This window comes from Panthera leo, chromosome A2 (assembly GCF_018350215.1).
Source record: "Panthera leo isolate Ple1 chromosome A2, P.leo_Ple1_pat1.1, whole genome shotgun sequence".
NCBI classification, from domain to species: Eukaryota; Metazoa; Chordata; class Mammalia; order Carnivora; family Felidae; genus Panthera; species Panthera leo.
Window position 1 is genome coordinate 26,712,214 of NC_056680.1, and position 20,287 is coordinate 26,732,500.

At 35.7% G+C, this 20,287-nt stretch overlaps 1 long non-coding RNA gene across 3 annotated transcripts in view; it reads left to right on the plus strand.

The window, feature by feature from the left end:
- The window catches only part of LOC122214510, a 195,007-nt gene that overhangs the window by 97,561 nt on the left and 77,159 nt on the right, over positions 1–20,287 (plus strand). For all 3 annotated transcript variants that reach the window (XR_006199913.1, XR_006199914.1, XR_006199912.1), the window contains one exon: positions 2,901–2,977. This is a non-coding gene — a long non-coding RNA (uncharacterized LOC122214510). The remainder of the gene's footprint in view (positions 1–2,900; positions 2,978–20,287) is intronic.

Below are 20,287 nucleotides of genomic sequence, written 5' to 3' on the forward strand. Positions count from 1 at the left end.
AAAATAAAGAAATAAAATATGGTAGATGCTCATTATATGCACCTATGGGGCAGTCATACACATAACTTACATGAATTGATCTTAAAAATATAGTCCAGAGTGGAGTGCCTGGGTGGCTCAGTCAGTTGAGCATCCAACTTCAACTCAGGTCTGATCTCACTGTTGGTGAGTTTGAGCCCTGCCTCAGGCTCTGTGCTGACAGCTCAGAGCCTGGACCCTGCTTCAGTTTCTGTGTCTCCCTCTCTCTGATCCTCCCCCACTTGCACTCTGTGTCTCTCACTCTCAAAAATAAATATTAAATTTTTTTAAAATACAGTCCTGAGTAAAAAGATTAGAAACAGAATGAGATTTGTGTGAATTTAAAATACGTATTTAAAAAGCAACAATACACATTTTATAAGAATACGTGTACATTTTAAATATATCAGAAATAGTTGCTTATGAGAATGGGGGATGGGGATAAAAGGGAATAAGTTAATAAAAAAGAGAAGGGTCTTGCTTGGACCAATAAAAAATTTATTATCCAACAAATATGAGTAGTTTTTGATAGAAGTCATTGTTCAAAAATCCACTGATGTCACACTTTCCTCAGTGACCCAGTGGTCTCCTGCCTTAGACTCATCAGTTTACATCCAGGACATACTTAGCTTACATTCCCTCCTTCAGATTCTAAGTACTCCTTGGGACTCTGACTGTGGTGATTTGGATTTTTGTCCTATTCCCACTCTTAACCCAATCTGCAACATTCCAGTTATAGATTGGCAGGAACACACACACACACACACACACACACACACACACACCATCCATTCCAGATGTAAGTAGAGAAAGTGGGATGACCACAGACATCTCAGCAAGGCTTGTTCATGGCCCCTAACTGCCAATCTATGTATAGTTCGGTCCTTGTAGACTGGGGCACATTTTTGCTATATAATATTTCTCTTTTTCTCAAAGCTGACATCACTTTTTCAGAAAAACTTGCACTTGTATTTAAGGGAATGTTGATAAGCATTATGCTGTCCCTTGTCTTGAATCACATAGTGTTAACAGGCTACATTCTCATCTGTGGTGAGAACATAGTCATAGACCAGGTGACTCTAAACAGGAGTTTTGCTTCCAGCTGCTTGTGCTCTGGAAAGCCTGCTTCCTTGCACATCATTGCTTTAATTTCCTTTTCCTGACAACTAGTGATTTCTGCAAGCTGCACTGTAAGATGATCAAGTTGGGCCATTCAGTTGTGGGAGATTTTTTTTTTAAGTTTATTCATTTATTTATCTTTGAGAGACACAGAGACAGTGTGAGCAGAGGAGGTGCAGAGAGAGAGGGAGAGAGAAAGAATCCCAAGCAGGTTCCACACTGTCAGCATAGAGCCTGATGTGGGGCTCGAACTCCTGAAACCATGAGATCATGACCTGAGCTGAAACCAAGAGTTGGACGCTTAATGGACTCAGCCATCCAGGCGCCCCCAGTTGTGGGAAATTATAATGTCAATATCCTGAGATCTTTCCTCTTGACCTGCTCAAATTCTTCAGAGGAGACCCTTTCAATTTCCTGCCTAAAAAGTGAAGTTCTAGTTGTCAATTTTCTGGAAACTAAATGGGTGAGAGGTTGGAGGTCTTAATGTACAGTATGTATACATTCAGTGAATTGTTCTCTTTTCACTATCATACACTATCACATTCTCAACTGTGCCTGGTGTCCCCTTATTTAAAAACCCCATCTGGCACCTGGGTGGCTCAGTTGGGTAAATACCCGACTTCGGCTCAGGTCACGATCTCGCAGTCTGTGAGTTTGAGCCCTGCATCGGTCTCTGTGCTGATAGTTCAGAGCCTGGAGCCTGCTTTGGATTCTGTGTCTCCCTCTCTCTCTGCACATCCCCCACTCATGCTCTGTCTCTGTCTTTCAAAAATAAAAAATAAAAATGTTAAAAAATAAATAAATAAATAAACAAACATTAAAAACCAAAACCGTTTTAACCTCTCTGAAAAATAAAAAGCCAGCTACCTATGTTTTGCCGGGGTAGAAGAGGGGTTCTTGGTATCTGACTGCTCTTTCATTTCTTTTGTGAATTTTCTATTTGGTTGTTTTTCTCTTGTAAACTTATAAGATCATTTGTCTACTTACTTTATTTAAAATATCTTTTGTCCATTTACTTTAGGACTATCACTTGTCTATTTGCTTTATAGTATCTTTTGCCATCCAAATGTTTTAAATTTTTATACAGTTAAACATATGTATCTATATATCTATCTACCTCTATATATCTTTCATATTAGTTAATGTTAAGTTTCCTCTCTTGGTTAAGAAGGTCTCCTCTACTCTATTTCACGTGTCATCTCCCCAATTTTCTTCCAAGTTTAATATTTCTTTATATTTTACGTTTCAATCTTTATCTATCTGTAATGCATTTTTTAGTAATGTGATACAGAGACATTATTTTCTTCCATATGAATAGCCAATTGTGCCAAATATATTTCTATAAATAAACCATTTCCACTTATTAAATTAAAAATAGTACTTTGCCATATGTTTTATTCATAAAAATAGTGGGATACTATTTATTAATTATCAATTCCCTTCACTGAGCTATTTGTTCCTGTGAAAATACCATATTCATTTGACCACTGTGAAAAGGCAAGAGCCTATGGATGTCCAGAAAAAACAAGTCATATGTGAAGGATCCCAAATTAGGACCATGACTAGCCCTGGTCACTAGAAGGCATTGAGGCACCACCTTTGAAAGTATGAAAGAAAATGTTTCCAATCTAGAAATTTTGTAGTAGAGAAACTATCAATCAAGTATGGTGGTCCAATGAAGGTGGTTTTAAGCATAGAAGATTCCAAAATGTTTACCTCATGCACTGTTTCTTAGGAAGCTATTGTATTCTATCCTTTCTTAGGAAGCAAAAAATCGGAGGAAACCAAGAAAGAGGAAGAAAAGGGATATCAGAAACAGAAGATGCACTGAGCTGAGAGGGTAAGAAAGTCGCCAGGATAATGTTGAAGGGACATCCAAGGATGAGTGTGGCACATCAGGCAGAGCTGAACACCACTATGATTGGTACAGGTCAGAAGGTTCCAAGAGATCAGGAGGAGGAAACTGATAGAAACTGATGTGTCTGTGTTGAGAGGAGATTTATAAAACTGACACAGAGTTAAGGCTTGAATAAGTGATACATGTGTAGAACATTAAGTAAATGATTAAGCAGTAACATAATTATTTGCTCCAGAGAAAACAAAAAGATGTGTAGAAAAGCAGTATAGTTCATTTCATAGTTCATCTTTGGATGATATTTACATAGTCGTAGTATCAAAACCCATGGTCTTTGTTTGATCTTCCCTGTATACGTGTAATAATGGTGAGGAGATGGACAAGGGTGTCAGTGTGTGGTAGGAGCAGGAGGAGGAAAGGTGCTATTACTTTTATGTAATACGAACATGTTATTTAGAGATATAGAGGCAAATTCCAAAATAATTAATTACTTGAAAGAGAAGCAAGGGTTGCCTTTGGAAGGAGAAGAATTGGGAGAGAGTAGATCAGGGAACGGCTGTTTTTCATAAATAAACCCTTGTAATGTGGATTCCTTAAACTAAGACTCAAGCACAACTCATAAAAATAGCAACTAAAAATAAAAATAATGTTTAAATGAAAAAATAAACAAAGTGATTTTCAGGTTAAAATCTCCCAGGTACATTTTGTCCTATTTCAAGTGAATTATTATTATTATTATTATTATTATTATTATTGGGGTTTTTTTTGAGAGAGGGAGGGTGCAAGAGAGGGGCATGGAGAGAGGGAGAGAGAGAGAGAAGCAGGCTTCATTTGAAGCAGGGCTAGAGCTCACCCAAAGTAGGGGTTGAGCTCATCCATTGTGGGGCTCGAATTCATGAACCGTGAGATCATGACCTGAGCCAAAGTCAGATGCTTAATCAACCGAGCCACCCAGGCGCCCCATAAGTGCAAGATTATTTTGGTAACATTTCAAAAATGTATTAAAAACTAGCATGGGGGCACCTGGGTGTCTCAATTGGTTGAGTGATTTTGGCTCAGGTCATGACCTCATGATTTGTGAGATCAAGCCCTGCGACGGGCTCTGCGCTGAGAGCATGGAGCTTGCTTGGGATTCTGTGTCTCCTTTTCTCTCTGCCCCTCCCCTACTCTCTCTCTCTCTCTCTCTCTCAAAATAAATAAATAAACATTAAAAAAACCTATCATGAATTTAAGTGGCTCCACCTTTCCTTAATACCAATGCAGTTTCAAAATTTAGAGCAAGTTCTTCCCAGATTGTGTGTACACTTCCTCCCACGGCAGTAGGGTGAGAATGTAAATGTCTTGAGAAATGTAAAAGGAAGGCAAAGGTCCCAACTTGAGAGGCGATTCAGGGTTCAGAAAAGTAGTTCTTCACTTTGGGTTTATTTTTAATTGGTGGAAAAAAATATAAGAAGCATACCTGCTCTATTTCTGTTCTTGTTCCATTCTGGCCTCAAGCACAAGTGCTAAAAATCAATGAGCTCTTCTAAATTTCCAGTGCCAGTGTTCAGATTCAAGACATTAATAAGTTCAAGTCAGTTTGGGGGAAAGCAGCTCAACTTTGATTCAGACTTCTGTCTTGGGAAGATTGGTTTCTTGCTTCTTATCTTCTCACATCTTTTCTAAAGGTATTTTCTTTCTCTCTCATACACGCCTGCGATTAGTTTATATCAAAGCCTTTTTCTCTTCTTTCAAAATGATCTGTTCTGTGAACTATTTCAGGGGCGAAGGACCACCTACTATTTTACAATGTCCCATTAAATGGATCTCTGTGTCATCTTTATGCATCCCTGTGGACTTTTAAATCCAAAGCCCTTCAACAATAATGTTTTTGTTCCCTATTCTCTGGATGCCTCTTAACCATTTGAAGGCAATGTTACAGAGATATGAAGGGATAGTACTAATTTATGTAATTCAGAGTTGAGAGGTATAATCCTGACATATGAAGGGGTAAAATATGACTTAGGTAAATGTGTATGACTTAGGTAAATACTTTAACATCTGAGGGATTATAGTGTAATTTGCTTTCACATTTTGTTGATATATTACACATTTTCTATCAGTTATCAGATATGCTACAAGGCTCTAGATAGTTTTGGACATGCTTATTGATGCTCTTATGATTTAGTTCTCCCCACCCCCACCGTCATGTGTGTGGCCAAGTTTTTAAAATATATAATATGTCACATACCCATAGAGAAATAATTAGGGCCCATGCAATTCAGACACTTCTCTTTAATGGTAACTGTTGTTTGTTGAATATATTTGAATCCCCATTCTGATAAATATATACAATTAAATATACAAGTGGGTTCTGATATTGTTGATGAATTCTTCCTTATTAAGGTAACTGGTGATAACCCTAACAACTATGGCTAAGTGAATGTTGTGTTACAGTATATTCTGTTCTGGTCTGTTCTTGCCTCCAGACCCTTATAGCTGAATACTGTTATGTGTTCATGCACTTATTCAAATTATGGCCATTATGTCCCGGGATTTTTTGTCAATTAATGTCTATGTAAAGTATTGTTCTTCTTAGGGGTGTGCTGCAGGTTGCCCTATGGATCACTAAAGCTCTATGTCCTTTCTTGAGCACCGAGTTTATATACTTATTGTTTTGGTACTGTACCCTCTCTGTAGGACCAGCATGCTTGAATGTTATGTCCTCTTTACCATGCGGCCATTGGAGAGATTGAACACTGCTTTTGTGGGAAGAGTCTTTTCCTACTGGGTCTTGTCCTAAAACTCATCTGTTTTTCACTCAAGCCTGAGAACTTCCTGTGAGTCAATATTAGCTCAGGTTGATACTGTTTAATCACTTAGTAGTTTTGGAGGGGAGAGGGTTATGCATACACACACGTGTTTGTGTAAAGGTATAAATGTGTGTGTATATATATATGTATCTATACATATATTACATTTATATGTAAAATCATGAAAATTCAGGCTATTTTATTAGGTGCCGATAAGAATGGGTCTTCCAGTCCTGTATTCAGTTTCCATGGCAAGGACTTCAGAGGAATTTTTTGAGAGAATATGACCTTTATTTTCTCAGTTTTATGTCTCAAAATGGGCAGAGCTCAGGATGTTCTTAGCTTTTTCATAGTTCCCTGGTATGAAGCTGTTATCTATTGATTTTAAATGAAATATTTTTGAGTTTTTTATTTACATATTTGCATATTTTATATTTGAATTAATAACTTTTATAATGGGGAATATATGATAAACTTATGCTTTCAACTTACCTGGGGTTTTATATTTAAAGTATGTTTCTTCCAAACAGTAAAGTGTAGGGTCTTGCTTTTTTTTTTTTTTTATGTTTACCTTTTTATTTATTATTTATTTATTTATTTATTTTTTCAATATATGAAGTTTATTGTCAAATTGGTTTCCATACAACACCCAGTGCTCATCCCAAAAGGTGCCCTCCTCAATATCTATCACCCACCCTCCCCTCCCTCCCACCCCCAGGTCTTGCTTTTTAAAATCCAGTCTGACCAGGGAGCCTGGGTGGCTCAGTCAGTTGAGTGTGTGACTCTTGATTTTGGCTCAGGTCATGATCCCAGAGTCATGGGATTGAGCCTCACACTGGGCTCTGTGCTGAGCTGAGTGTGGAGCCTGCTTAAGATTCTCTCTCTCTGTCTCTCTCTCTCTCTCTCTCTTTCTCCCTCTGCCCTTCCCCTCCCCCCACACACACACTCTGTTTCTAAAAAAAAAAAGGTCTGACCATCTTTGCCTTTCACATGGAGTGCTTAGTCCACTTAAAGTTAATGTAATTGTTTATATGGTTGGGTTTTAGTCTATCATCTTGGTATTTGATTCTATTTGTCCTACCTGTTCCTTATTTTTCTATGTCTCCTTTCTTGCTCCTTTTGGGTGAATCACTATATTTAGTATTTCTTTTTATTTCCTCTATTGACTTTTTAATCTATACCTCTGTGTATTTTTAGTGGTTTCTCTAGAGATTATACAGTTTAAAGATAAATCCTTTATATTTAAAGGGCATGAACAATGTAAGATCCTCACGTCAGTACAGTTTAATTCTTGCCCCCACCAGCTTTTCCACTTGGTTCTTGAGTGTAGTTTCTATCTCTGCTAAAATTCTTCATTCTGTTCATACATGTTGTCCAACTTTTATACTGGTTTCTTTGATGTATTAATCATAATTATTTTAAAATCTCTGTTGTATAAATACAAATATATAAACTCTCTCCAGATTTGCTTCTATTACTTATTTTCTCTTTTTTGATCATGGGTCACATATTTCCTGCTCCTTCACATATATTATGATTTTTTTATTTTTAAATGTTTATTTTTTTTTTTTTTTTTAATTTTTTTTAATGTTTATTTTGAGGGAGAGAGAGAGAGACAGAGTGCAAGCTGAGGAGGGGCAGAGAGAGAGGGAGACAGAATCTGAAGCAGGCTCCAGGCTCTGAGCTGTCAGCACAGAGCCCGACGCGGGGCTCGAACTCACAAACCGTGGAGATCAGACCTGAGCTGAAGTCAGATGCTTAACCGACTGAGCCACCCAGGCGCCCCAAATGTTTATTTTTGATAGAGTGTGAGCAGGGGAGGGGCAGAGAGACAGGGAGACACAGTATCAGAAGTAGGCTCCAGGCTCCGAGCTGTCAGCACAGAACCCGACGCAGGCTTCGAATTCATGGACCACGAGATCATGACCTGAGCTGAAGTCAGAAGCTCAACCGACTGAGCCACCCAGTCACCCCTGATTTTTTATTTTATGCCAGGCATTGTATTTAAAAGGATATTATAAATAATATTTACCACCATGAAAGTGACGTTGCTTCTTCTGTCAGGCTGTTAGTATGAGGGACTATATCAATCTGATCTGTAGTGGAGCTGGATCTGGGCTTTGTCCCACATTTAGTTATCTGCAGTCATCACTGGCTTCAGATGTTTTCATGGTAGGGTCAAGACATGTTCTCTGTGGAGTTTGATGATACTCTCTAGAGGTCCCAGTTGCCAGCTTTAAATGTCACAGGGAGCCCTCTTTGCTCTCCAGTCTTTCTCCCAGCTTTCTACAACCCTTTTCACCTTGCTGTCCAGTTGCCCCCGGAGGACTGCTGTGGTACCCTCTGTTAAGGTCCCAGAGTAGCTTGGAGGGATTTCTTTTGGGATTAAAAAAATATGCTTTTAGATATTTATCTACTTATTTCAAAAATCAATTGATAGGAAATTCACAATCTATAAATTAACTATTTTAAAGTGAACAATTCAATGGCAGTACATTCACAATGCTGTGCAAACACCACCTAGTTCCAAAATATTTTCATTGCCCCTAAATAAAGCCTCTTATCTATTAAGCAGCTTCTCTCTATTAGTATGTCTGCCTAGCCTCTGCCAACCACCAATATGCATTCTGTCTCTTTGTATTTGTATTCTGTCTCTTTGTATTTCATGTCAATGGAATCATATACAATTAATCCCTGAACAACATGGGGGTTTGGGATGCTGACTCCCTCCATAGTCAAAAATCCATGTATTACTTTGGTTCTGCCAATACATAATTACTAATAGCCTACTGTTGACCAGAAACCTTACTGTTGACATAAACATTTAACACATATTTTGTTTGTTATATGTATTAGATACTGTATTCTTACAATAAAGCAAGCTAGAGAAAAGAAAATGTTATTAAGAAACTTATAAGGAAGGGAAAATACACTTATAATTACTATATTTATTGAAAAAAAATACACATATAAGTGGACCCATGACATTCAAACTCATGATTATGTTTTTGTTTTGCTTTAAATTTATTAAGTTTTGAGAGAGATAGAGACAGAGAGCAAGCAGGGGAGGGGCAGAGAGAGAGGGAGACACAGTATCCCAGACAGGCTCCAGGCTCTGAGCCGTCAGCACAGAGCCCAGCATGGGGCTTGAACCCACAAACTGTGAGACCATGACCTGAGCTGAAGTTGAACGCTTAACTCACTGAGCCACCCAGGTGTCCTAAACCAATGTTTTTCAAAGATTAAATGTAATATGTGAACTGTGTCTGGCTTCCTTCACTTAGCATAATGTTTTAGAGGTTTCCTTTGGTATTCTGTCCTCTCAACTTTTGGCATCCACTACCTTTACTTGGTGAAGATCTCGAGTGACTTCTCTTCATTCTCCTATCTTACCACCAGTATTCAGTGAGCCATTGCTGGTACTTGTATTTGGTGAAGTTTCTGTTATCTCTCCTGACCTACATCCAGTCTCAACACTCAATTAAACCCCATGGGAAAGAATTGACAAGTTGGAGAAAACTTCCTTGTGATTAGGGTTCCTCAAGATCAAACTTGTCACACCAATCTTCAAGGAGCTGATAAAAGTTTAGCTACTTCACTCTATCACTGGCAGATTTATGTTTTTCTTGATATTTTGCCAAGAAGTGAAGAAACTATGAATCTGTTTTCTCCTGGATGGGTTTATCACTTCCAGAATTTAGTTTTTTGTGTGAGTTTCTTTGCATCTTCAGCAATCCTTGGTGGGAATACTTGCCTTGGTCCTGATCTTAGAGGAAAAGCTTTCAGTTTTTCACATTGAGTATGATGTTTGCTGTGGCTTTTTCACATATGGCTTTTATTATATTGAGGTAGTTTCTTCCAAGTCCTAGTTGTTTGAGTATTTTTTATCATGAAAGTTTGTTGAATTTTGTCAAATTCCTTATCTGCATCAATCGAGATAGTCATGTGTTTTTTCCCTCCATTCTGCTAATATGGCACATTGCATTGATCAATTTTAATATGTTGAACACTTCTAGGAATAGATCCCACTTGATCATGGTATATGATCCTTTTGATATACTACTGCATTAATGTGCTAGTATTGTGTTGAGGATTTTTACATCAATATTCATAAAGAATATTGGTCTGTGGTTTTCTTTTCTAATAGTGTCTTTGTCTGGCTTTGGTATCAGGGCAATGCTCACTTCATAGAATGAGTAAGGAAGTGTTCCTTCCTCTGCAGTTTTTAAGAAAAGTTTGTGAAGAATTAGTGTTAATTCTTTAAATGTTTGTAGAACTCACCAGTGAATCCATCAACTCCAGGACTTTTCTTTACTAGAAACTTTTTTATACTACTGATTTATTCCCCTTACCAATTACAGATGTATTCAGGTTTCCTATTTCTCTGTGATTCAGTTTTTGTAGGTTTTGTGTTTCTAGGAATTTGTCCATTTTATTTACCTTATTTAATTTGTTGGAATATAATTTACTGTAGTACTCTCTTAAATTCTTTTTATTTCTGTTGAATAAGTAGTAATGTCCTCACTTCCATTTCTGATTTTAGTAATTTGAGTCTTTTCTCACTTATTTTCTGTCTCATTGTTCTGTCCATTATTGAGAGTGGAATGCTGAAGTCTCCAACCATTATTGTAGAACTGTTTTCTCCCTTCAATTCTGTCAGTTTTTATTTCCTTCATTTTGATAGTCTGTTATTAGGTACACAAATATTTATAGTTGTATCTTCTTGCTTTATTGAACCTTTTGCTAATATGTAATATCCTTTTTTTGTATCTTATAAGCTGTTTTTTTAAATTTAAAGTCTATATTGTCTGATATTAGTATCGTTAGCCTACTCTCTTTTGGTTACTATTTGCATGGAATATCTTTTTCCATCTTTTCACTTTCAACCTGTTTGTATCTTTGGATCTACAGTTATTGTCTTGTACAGAATCTGGTTGGATCATAGTTTTTGTTTGTTCACCCTGCCCCCATTCTGCCAATCTCTGCTTTTTAATTGGAGAATTTAATCCATTTACATTTAAAGTAATTACTAATACAGAGGAACTTGTGCCATTTTGCTATTTGTCTTTTATATGCTTTGTAGAATTTTTGTCCTCATTGTCTGAATTACTATCTTCTTTCACATTTAGTTGTTTTTTTTTTTTTTGTAGTGAGATATTTAAATTTTCTTCTCATTCTTTTATGTATATTCCATGACTATTTTCTTTGTACTTACCATGGGGATTACACTTAAAATCCTAAAAATTTAACGCTATAATATGAATTTCTACAAATGTAACTTCCATAATATGCAAAAGCTCTGCTCATTTGTGGCCCTTTCTTTATCCCTTTTAGTTATTGATGTCACCAAATCACATCTTTAAATATTGTATGTCTAAAATGTAAACAATAATTGTTTTTAAAAAATTCATTAGTCTCTAAATTATTTTAAAAAAAACAAACCCTAATAAATATCAAGTTATAAACCAAAATTACAATAATAATAGCTTTTAGATTAATGTTTTAAAAGTGTCTTTAAATCATGTAGAAAACAAAAAGTGAGTTACAATCTGTGTTTACAATAATACGAGCTTTGGTAATTTCCCATGTATTTACCTTTACTGGGATCTTTATTTATTCATACAGTTTTTTGTTACTGTCTAGTATTTTTTCACTTTAGCCTCCAGGACTCCCTTTAGTGTTGCTTGCAAGGCAGGTGGAGTGGTAACACATTCCTTCAGCTTTTGTTTATCTAGAAATGTCTTGATTTCTCCTTCATGGTTGAAGGCCACTTTTGCTAGATATAGGATTCTTGGTTGTCAGTTTTTTTCTTTTAGTGTCTTGAATATTTCAGCCCATTGCCTCTGGCCTCCTAAATTTCTGATGAAAAATCTCTGATAATTTTATTGAAGATCTCCTATATGTGGGGAGTTTCTTAAATTCTTCTTGCTCTTAAGATTATCTTTGTGTTTAGACATTTTGATTATGATGTGTCTTTCTGAGGATCTCTTTGAATTCATCATACTTGGAATTTGTTGAGCTTTTTTTGTTGTTTATATTCGTATCTTTAATCAAATTTAGGAAGTTTTTGACCACTAATCTCTCTCTCCCTTTCTCTTGTCTTCTCCTTCTGGGCCTACAATTTGCATGTTGGTCTGCTGAATGGTGTCTCATAAATCCTACAAGCTCTCTTCATTTTTATTCCATATTTTTTCTTTCTGTTTCTCAGACTTGATTATTTTCATTTCCCCACATTCAAGTTCACAGATTCTTTCTTTTGCTTGCTGATATCTGCCTTTGGATCACTTTAGTAAATTTTTGATTTCAGTAATTGTACTTTTCAGCTCTAGAATTTCTTTTTGGTTTCTTTCTAGGTTTTCCTATATATTATTGATATTTTCATTTTGTTGCTAGATCATTTTATTGACTTCCTTAACAACTGCCTTTAGTGCTTTGATTATCTTTAAGACAGTTGTTCAAAGTCTTTGTCTAGCAGGCCCACCACCTGGTCTCTCTCAGAGATAGTTGGTTTACTTTTTATTGATTTACTTTTTCCTTTTAATGGTCCACACTTCCCTGTTTCTTTGTATGCCTTGTGATTTTGTTGTTGTTGTTGAAAACCGGACATTTGAATTTAATAATGTGGCAATGATGGTAATCAGATTCTCCCCCTTCCTCAGGGTTTGCTATTTCTGTTTTGTTTTGTTTTTTTGTAGGCTGTCTCTGTGCCAGAGATCACCTTAAGGTGTAAATTTAGGGTTTTCTCTGGTCTTTTCTGAGCCTGCACTTTTCCTTGAGCTTGAATGATGATTTTCCAATTTATCCGGTATATGCAGTTGTTTTTTTAATGTCCTGGTATTTAATGTTTGACTCTCAGAAAGGGAAAAATGAAGGGAGATAAAAGGCACTGGCTTTTTAAATCTCCTTGGAAGTTGCTTTATTCTGGAGGAAAGGAACTTGCAACCATGAGGAGGAAGTTCAACAATGGCTGCCTGCCTTTGTGTCTGTGCCTCTGTGATCATAAGCAGATATCAGTGATCAGAACATAGATCCCTTTTATTTGGAGGACAGGGTCCTTGTTGTCTACCCTACTTCCATAGGTTATTTGCAAGCTGTTCTAGGACCATGCACATGGCTGCCTGCCACAGAGTTGGTGAGTAGGGAATGGATGGATAGCTGCTGCTGAGCTAAGAGCTAAAATAAATTGAAATTAACTAATTTACTGTCCAAGACTTCCTCTGGAAGTTGAAAACCCAATAGACTCTAGAGTTCCAAAATTGCTGTATCAGATAGATTCTGCCAGCACAACTATTGTCTAGGTGGGAAGGCTGATTCTTGATGCTTCCTGCTCCATCAGCTTCCCATAATCCTTTGTTTATATATTGTATTTTATATATAAAAATACAAGACTGTGATGTAGGTTATGAATATAATTATGCAATAAACTTTTATGATAAACTTAGTGACCAGAACATTATCAATTCCTTTGAGGATGCTTGAATGACCTGAATTCTATCCTTTGTTTCCTCATCAAGAGTTAACTACCTGCCTACATTTTGTATTTGTAATTCCTTTACTTTTCAAATAATTTTCCACATAACTATGCATCACTATAAAATGTATTCCTCAGGTTTACCTGCTTTTGAGCTTAATTGTTTACCCCTACTGAAAACAGTAAAATTGGATCTTTACCTCAGATCATACACCAAAACCAATCTCTTCACTCTTCAACTCAACAATCTGACTTCTGCTCTAACCATTTTATGAAGACTGATCTTGATATAATCTCCATTGACCTCCATTTTGTCAAATCCAGTGGCCATTTTCCTCTCATTATTCCTACTCAGCTCTCAGCACTATTTGTTGTAGTGAATGTTTCTTTTCTTCAGAGTAGTCTTCCCTTTTGGCTTCTGTGATACTGCACTCTTCTGGTCTCTCTTCTTCCTTCATGGCCTTTTCTGCTCAGTCTTCTTCCGTGGCATTTCCTATCTAATTTCTAGAGTTCATCAGTGCTCAATCCTAGTTTCCCTCTATTATATCTTTATGCTGTTTGTTAAAAAAAATTATTTCATTTTAGAGAGAGAGAGAAAGAGAGAGAGAGAGAGAGAGAGAGCATGAATAGTGGAAGGGGCACAGAGAGAGAGAGAGACAGCGAGAGAGTGAGAGTGAGAGAGAGAATCTTAAGCAGGCTCCAAGCTCAGAGTAGAGCTCGATGTGGGGTATGATTCTACAACCCTGGGACAATGACCTGAGCCAAAATTGACAGTTGGATGCTCAACCAACTGAGCCACCCAGACATTTCTCTTTATGCTCTTTCTTTAGGTAATCTTATCCATGCCCATGGATTTACAGATCACTACTGACTAATGACTTCCAAATTTATATTTTGAACCTAGTGTTCACCTTGGACCTCAAAACTCATACATAAATTTGTATATACTTCTGCTTGGTATAAACTTGGTATCTCACACGAACTTCAGAATTAACATGACTTGAACTGAACTCATAAATTTTTGTGAAACTCCTTGTCTTCCAGTCTTACCCATCAATAATCAACTTAGTTGTTTATTTCAGAAACCTAGCAGTTATATTTTATTCTGTGTACTTTCACTCACTATACCCAATTCATACAATTTCCCCACATTCAGTATTCAAAATATATCTTAAATTTTTCTGCTTTTCACCATCTCTACTACCAGCAACTTGGTCCAGATTATCAACATCTATTGCCTGGCCTACTACATCAGCCTCCTAATTTATTTTCCTGCTCTATACTTGTTACCCTTTAATATATTCTTTACAAATCAGCCACAAAAGTCTTTCTCTGAACATAAATCTAACCATGATACTTCCCCACTTAATACAGCTGTTACAATTAAAATAAAATCCATACTCCTCATCATGGCAAATGTGGTCCTGCATGCCTTTTGCTTACCTCTCCATTTTCTTCTTGAGTCATGTTCTCCTTTGCTCACCATGTTTCAGAAATTTTTGCCTCTTTTCTGTTCCTAGAAGAAATGAATCTTTTTCTCATCTCAGAGCCTGCCCATATGTTGTTCCCTGTGATTGCAATCCTTTCCTCAATATCTTCAAATGGTTAGTACCTTCTTATTCTTTAAATCTCACTTAAATATAGCTTTCTCAGATAGACTTTCCCTGATCATTCCATTCAAGGAGCCTCTTCTCCCTATTTACTTTAAATGCCACTCCAAAAAACCTCTTCCCAACGTTATGCTCTGTATTAGTTTCTGTGGATGTTACAACAAATTACCACAAACTAGGCAGCTTAAGGCAGAAATGTATTCTTTCATGGTTCTGGAGACCAGAATTCCAAAATCAAGGTGTTGGCATGGCTGAACTCTTTGTGGAGATTCTAGAGACTCATTGTCTCTTCCAGCTTTTGGTTGCTGTCGACATTCCTTGACTTGTGGTCACATCACTCCAAAGTCTGCCTCCATAGTCATATTACCTATTCTCTTCTGTGTTGCTTTTCTCCTATAAAAATACTTTTGAATACCTTAGGGCCCATTAAGACAATCTAAGGTAATTTCAACTCAAAATCCTTTAATTATGTCTGTAAATATCCTTTTTCCAAATAAGGTAACATTTAAAAGTTTTAGGCTTTAGGATTTGATATTTTGGGATGGTCTTTATTCATCCTACTACATGCTCTGTCATGATTTTCTGATGATCAGATTCAGAATACCTTTTTTAAATAAAATAAATTTTATAATTATTTTTTATGTATACATTTATTATTAGTTTCCCTTAGACCAGCACTATCCAGTAGAAATATAATGAGAGCCACATATATAATTTAAAGTTTTCTAGTATCCATATAAAAAGGTGAAAAGAAACACATGAAATTAACTTGAATATATATTTTATTTAACTCAGTACATCCAAAATATTATCATTTCAACATGAATCAATATCAAAATTATTACTGAATATATATTATTCTGACTAATTTTGAAATTATTACTGAATCTATATTATTATATATACAGATGTATATTTACTCATTGAATGAATAGTTATTATATGAGTAAAAAGACAAGCAAAATGTCATGCCAAGCTATATCACAATTTTCTTAACATATATATATATATATATTTTTTTTTTTTTTTTTTTTGCAGAGTCACATTTATCTGAACTGTGAGTAGAAAGTTAAGTATTAGTGATTATGAAATTTCTCTATGTGTTTCTAAACCAACTCACATTTGTGCATTATTTGTCTGGATAACAAATTTTACAAGTTTGCATTCTTTAAATATTTTATTTAAATTTTAGGGGCATTTGTAAATGTTTAATATTCTGGGATTTGGTGAAATGGATCTTAATACATATTTATTATAATAATTTTCTTAGTTATGGTGAATTCTATTAACCAAAATTGCTGTGGAATTCATCCTCTTAAATATTTATTGTCACATAATATTTTAGATTTGAGCAGTGGGGAAATAATACTGTAGCTCATTGAGAAATTAGAATAGTAATGAAATTCAATCTATAATAGTTTATACATCATTTTGAACTGACTAATGTTAGGAAAGGCATGCATATTCTATTAAAATATTAAAAGTTATTGAGGGCAAATTTTTATTTAATATTAAAATAAAAAACCTCTTTAATCACTGGGAAGAATCCTCAGAAGTGGAAAGAAAAACTCTACATCAACTTAAACATTTCAGGACAACCAATTTCACTAATTTAAAACAACTTCCAGAGCTAAAGATCCAAGCAAATGAGCCATTTTCTTTAAAAATTCTGACTCATCTTGGGAGCATTAAAATTAATAGAACTTATGATCTTGAGTTTTACTCATTTGTGAATGTGTTTTCAGTAAGTACACATAATTGGGGTTGGGATCTGACAGTCCCTTATATATATAACCACCATGAATATACATAGAGTTTTATACCATTAATATTTCAAGGGGTTTGATTCATGATTTTATAAAATGAACACACCCATGAAATGAACTAATGGAGAAAACAAATCTTATTGTAGACCAGTGGGATGCTCTATACCTATAAAACATTGGGATTAAAAGTTCTAAGACAATATTTTAGCCCAAAGCCCTAATCCTTTCTATAGAATTCTGGGGCAGAGAAGACGATAGAGGGAGTACAGTGAAGGGAAGGTGGGTGGGGTCAGGGAAGTGTAATCACATTTTGCAAGGATCTCATGGATGAGTGGGTCAGTGCTTTATTTTCAGGAGGCAAATTTTTTAGCATTGGTTATCACCAGATTTTTCTCTGGGCATTGTTGTTTTGTTTTCCATCATAGTTTACTTTTCCCAGTCCTTGTCTACTCTACTTTCTGACACTTTCCTCCTGGAGGCTCAGATTCTGAGCTCATTCTAATGAAGGTAGGAGAAATATTCTACACTTTAGCCATACCAGTCAGTGGTGTCTGAATTTAGTTGTGCTTCCACAAAATTGTTTGTTATGTCCAGAAGGAGCTTGAAGGGTTGAATAAACTCATACAACTTGGTATGTCATCATCAGTTGCCCTACTTAGTACTCTGGTTCCCCATTGGGACTCTGATACTCTGTCTTTGACAGGCTCCTATTCCTTGAGGTAGATATAATATTTTAATTAAAAGACAAGCATCATTAACAAAAATCTTAAACTTGTTTCTCCATGATTTAACTATGCTTGTCTTTAAATTTTTTTAAAATATTTATTTTTGAGAGAGACAGAAAGAGTGCACCTGCGTGAACCAGGGAGGGGCAGAGAGAGAGGGAGACTGAGCATCTGAAGCAGGCTCTGTACTGAAGCAGAGGGCCTGATGCAGGGCTTGAATTCATGAACTGTGAGATCATGACCTGAGCCAAAATTGGACGCTTAACCGAATGGACCACCCAGGCACCCTGTAACTTTATGGTTTTTATATTTAGTAGTTTATGAAAGTCATATCTAATAACTTTCAAGTGTTGACATCAAAGGGTGAAAAGTAGTGACTGCTTTAAGAATTATATAAATTTCTGAGTAATAAGGTCAAAAGGTGAAAATTTAACAGATGTCATAGATTTTGAAGTTAATATAATATATAGGCACGTTTATCAGAATTAAGTGTGTTTATGAAGAATTTTACTAAAAGAATTTTAGATATTTTCAGTTTTTACTTATGTAATGAAAGATTTAAAAGTTTTAAGAACCCATATGGTTCTGGTTGCCCAGAACCATAGGGGCACCTGGGTGGCTCGGTTAAGAGTCCGACTTCAGCTCAGATCATGATCTCACAGTTGGTGAGTTCGAGCCCCTGCGTTGGGCTCTGTGCTGACAGTTCAGAGCCTGGAACCTGCATCGGATTCTGTGTTTCATTCTCTCTCTGACCCTCCCCCACTTGTGCTCTGTCTCTGTTTCTCAAAAATAAATAAATGTAAAAAAAAAATTTGAAGTTTTGAGAACTGTATAATGCTTAACCCTGAGAACTTCTGAGAATATGCAAAAGAAATGCTAATGTAACATCAAATACATCAAAAATTGAAAATGAAAGTCCATCACGCTGAAGAAAATCATTTATAAAGAAACAAAAATGTCTGAAAATGAAAGAGAAAAACTCCATAGGACTAAAGAAATAGAAAAACACATATAAATGCTCATAAGCTATAATCATGTAGAAAAGCATAATTCAGTAAATTTGTGTTAAAATGAGATTTTATTATATATTATATAATTATAATGTTTATTATATTACATATATACACATAGTACATACTATGATATATATTATAATATGTACCTTATTATAATATAATAAATGTGGGAGCCCTAAAGCAAACTCAGATCATTGTTGCATATTACATTTACCTGGATACATATATACCTTTATATTCAGAAGAACATAGTTTCTCATAGCTTTAGCTGTTTCAGTTGCATATAGTACCATTCACAATTCTTAGGGACAGATTTTTGACTGTCTGTTTTTACCTTTAAAACCCATGAGTGTGAAAAATTCAAAAGTTTGATTATTTGACTTAGATACTGTATCTAACAAGAGTTAGGTATTTAATTATCCTAACAATAAACTTATGAATATGTAAGTAAAATATATTCATATTTTATTAATAATTATTACAATCTGTAAGAATAATGAATTTCCATAAATTTCATCAACTTTTTGATTTCAAGATATGAGTGCTTTATAATTGTGAAACTCATGGAATCCAGTCAAAATTTTGTATCATGTCCTTTTCCATTACTTCATCTAAGCTCTTTTACAATATTAGACCTCCTTGGAAGATGACATCTGCAGGAAGTAGTTTAAATTAACCAGAGTTCTTTGGGCACTGTTCATTGGACTATTGACTGCTCTAGATTTGGACTAACCCAACAACTGGATCGGTATTATTAGCTCTCACATTCCTTTATATTTTCTGCTCATTCATCTTCCCTCTAGCATATATTAATTAGGCAGTGAATAAGACAAAGAATAATATTTGAGTTCTCACAGATTCATCTACTGTCACTAACTGCATTCCCAAACCAGCCACTTGGAATCTCTCTGCATATCTCAAAACATGTTGCAAAATTGTCAAGACTATCAAATCCCATTTACTTTCCATTCATTTTAGTATTGTACAGAACAAAGTTCTTCTAAGAGGACTAAAGGGAATTTTGTTAAATCAAATAAATAGCAATGGGGTTTTAGGGTTCCCCAAAGCCCAGAACTCATGAGTGTTGACAATTTAAGTGACAAATCTATCCAATAGTATGGTGGTTGAGATCCATTTATTTTCAGGGAGAGGAATAGATGAGCTTCTTCTTCTCTAGTTTTACCACTCCCAGTCAGTCCAGTGATGGGATATCATCTCTCAGCCACGCTCTGAATAGGGCACATTTTGGAAGGGACCGCAGAGTTCAAAGAAGCATCAGCAAAAATCTCTGTGGAAGCTTCCCTGCTTCTCTAAGATGGTGGGTTAGCAGTCGATTTAGACATAAATTGAAAAGGGGACCTTTAAACTTGAGTTAAGATTTTACAGATTATAAAGTAACATCTTCATTAGACATCTTTATTCCATTGTTCGGTCTTACCTTATTCCTCACCTCACCCACTCCACAATACACACTCTTATCCCTGAACTCCACCCTTGAGCTTCGTTCAGTGTCTGTTTCTCCATCCAACCCTGAGCCTGACTCCATGTTTTCCTCCATCTCCAAGTGAGGTTTTGGATACTCGGGGATGGAGTGGGGATTAGGGACAAGTTAGGATGGGGGTGAAGTGAGCCTCTCTCAATATAGTATTATTATTAAAAATGATATTTTTAATTTTTAATAATGTTTTTACATTCTAACTCATACCACTCATTTTGGCACCAAAAGGACAGCTGTGTAAAAATATCTTGGCATTCAGCTACATAAAAATGTCTTTCTTTGGCCACCAGTAGACCTCAGTAACACTTCACCTGGAACATTGATGGGGGAGAGAATATTGGTACTGTAAAAGATCACTTTATAAATTTACCAAGAGAAATAAGGGAAAAGAAAAGTGTTTGGAGTTTACTACCAGAA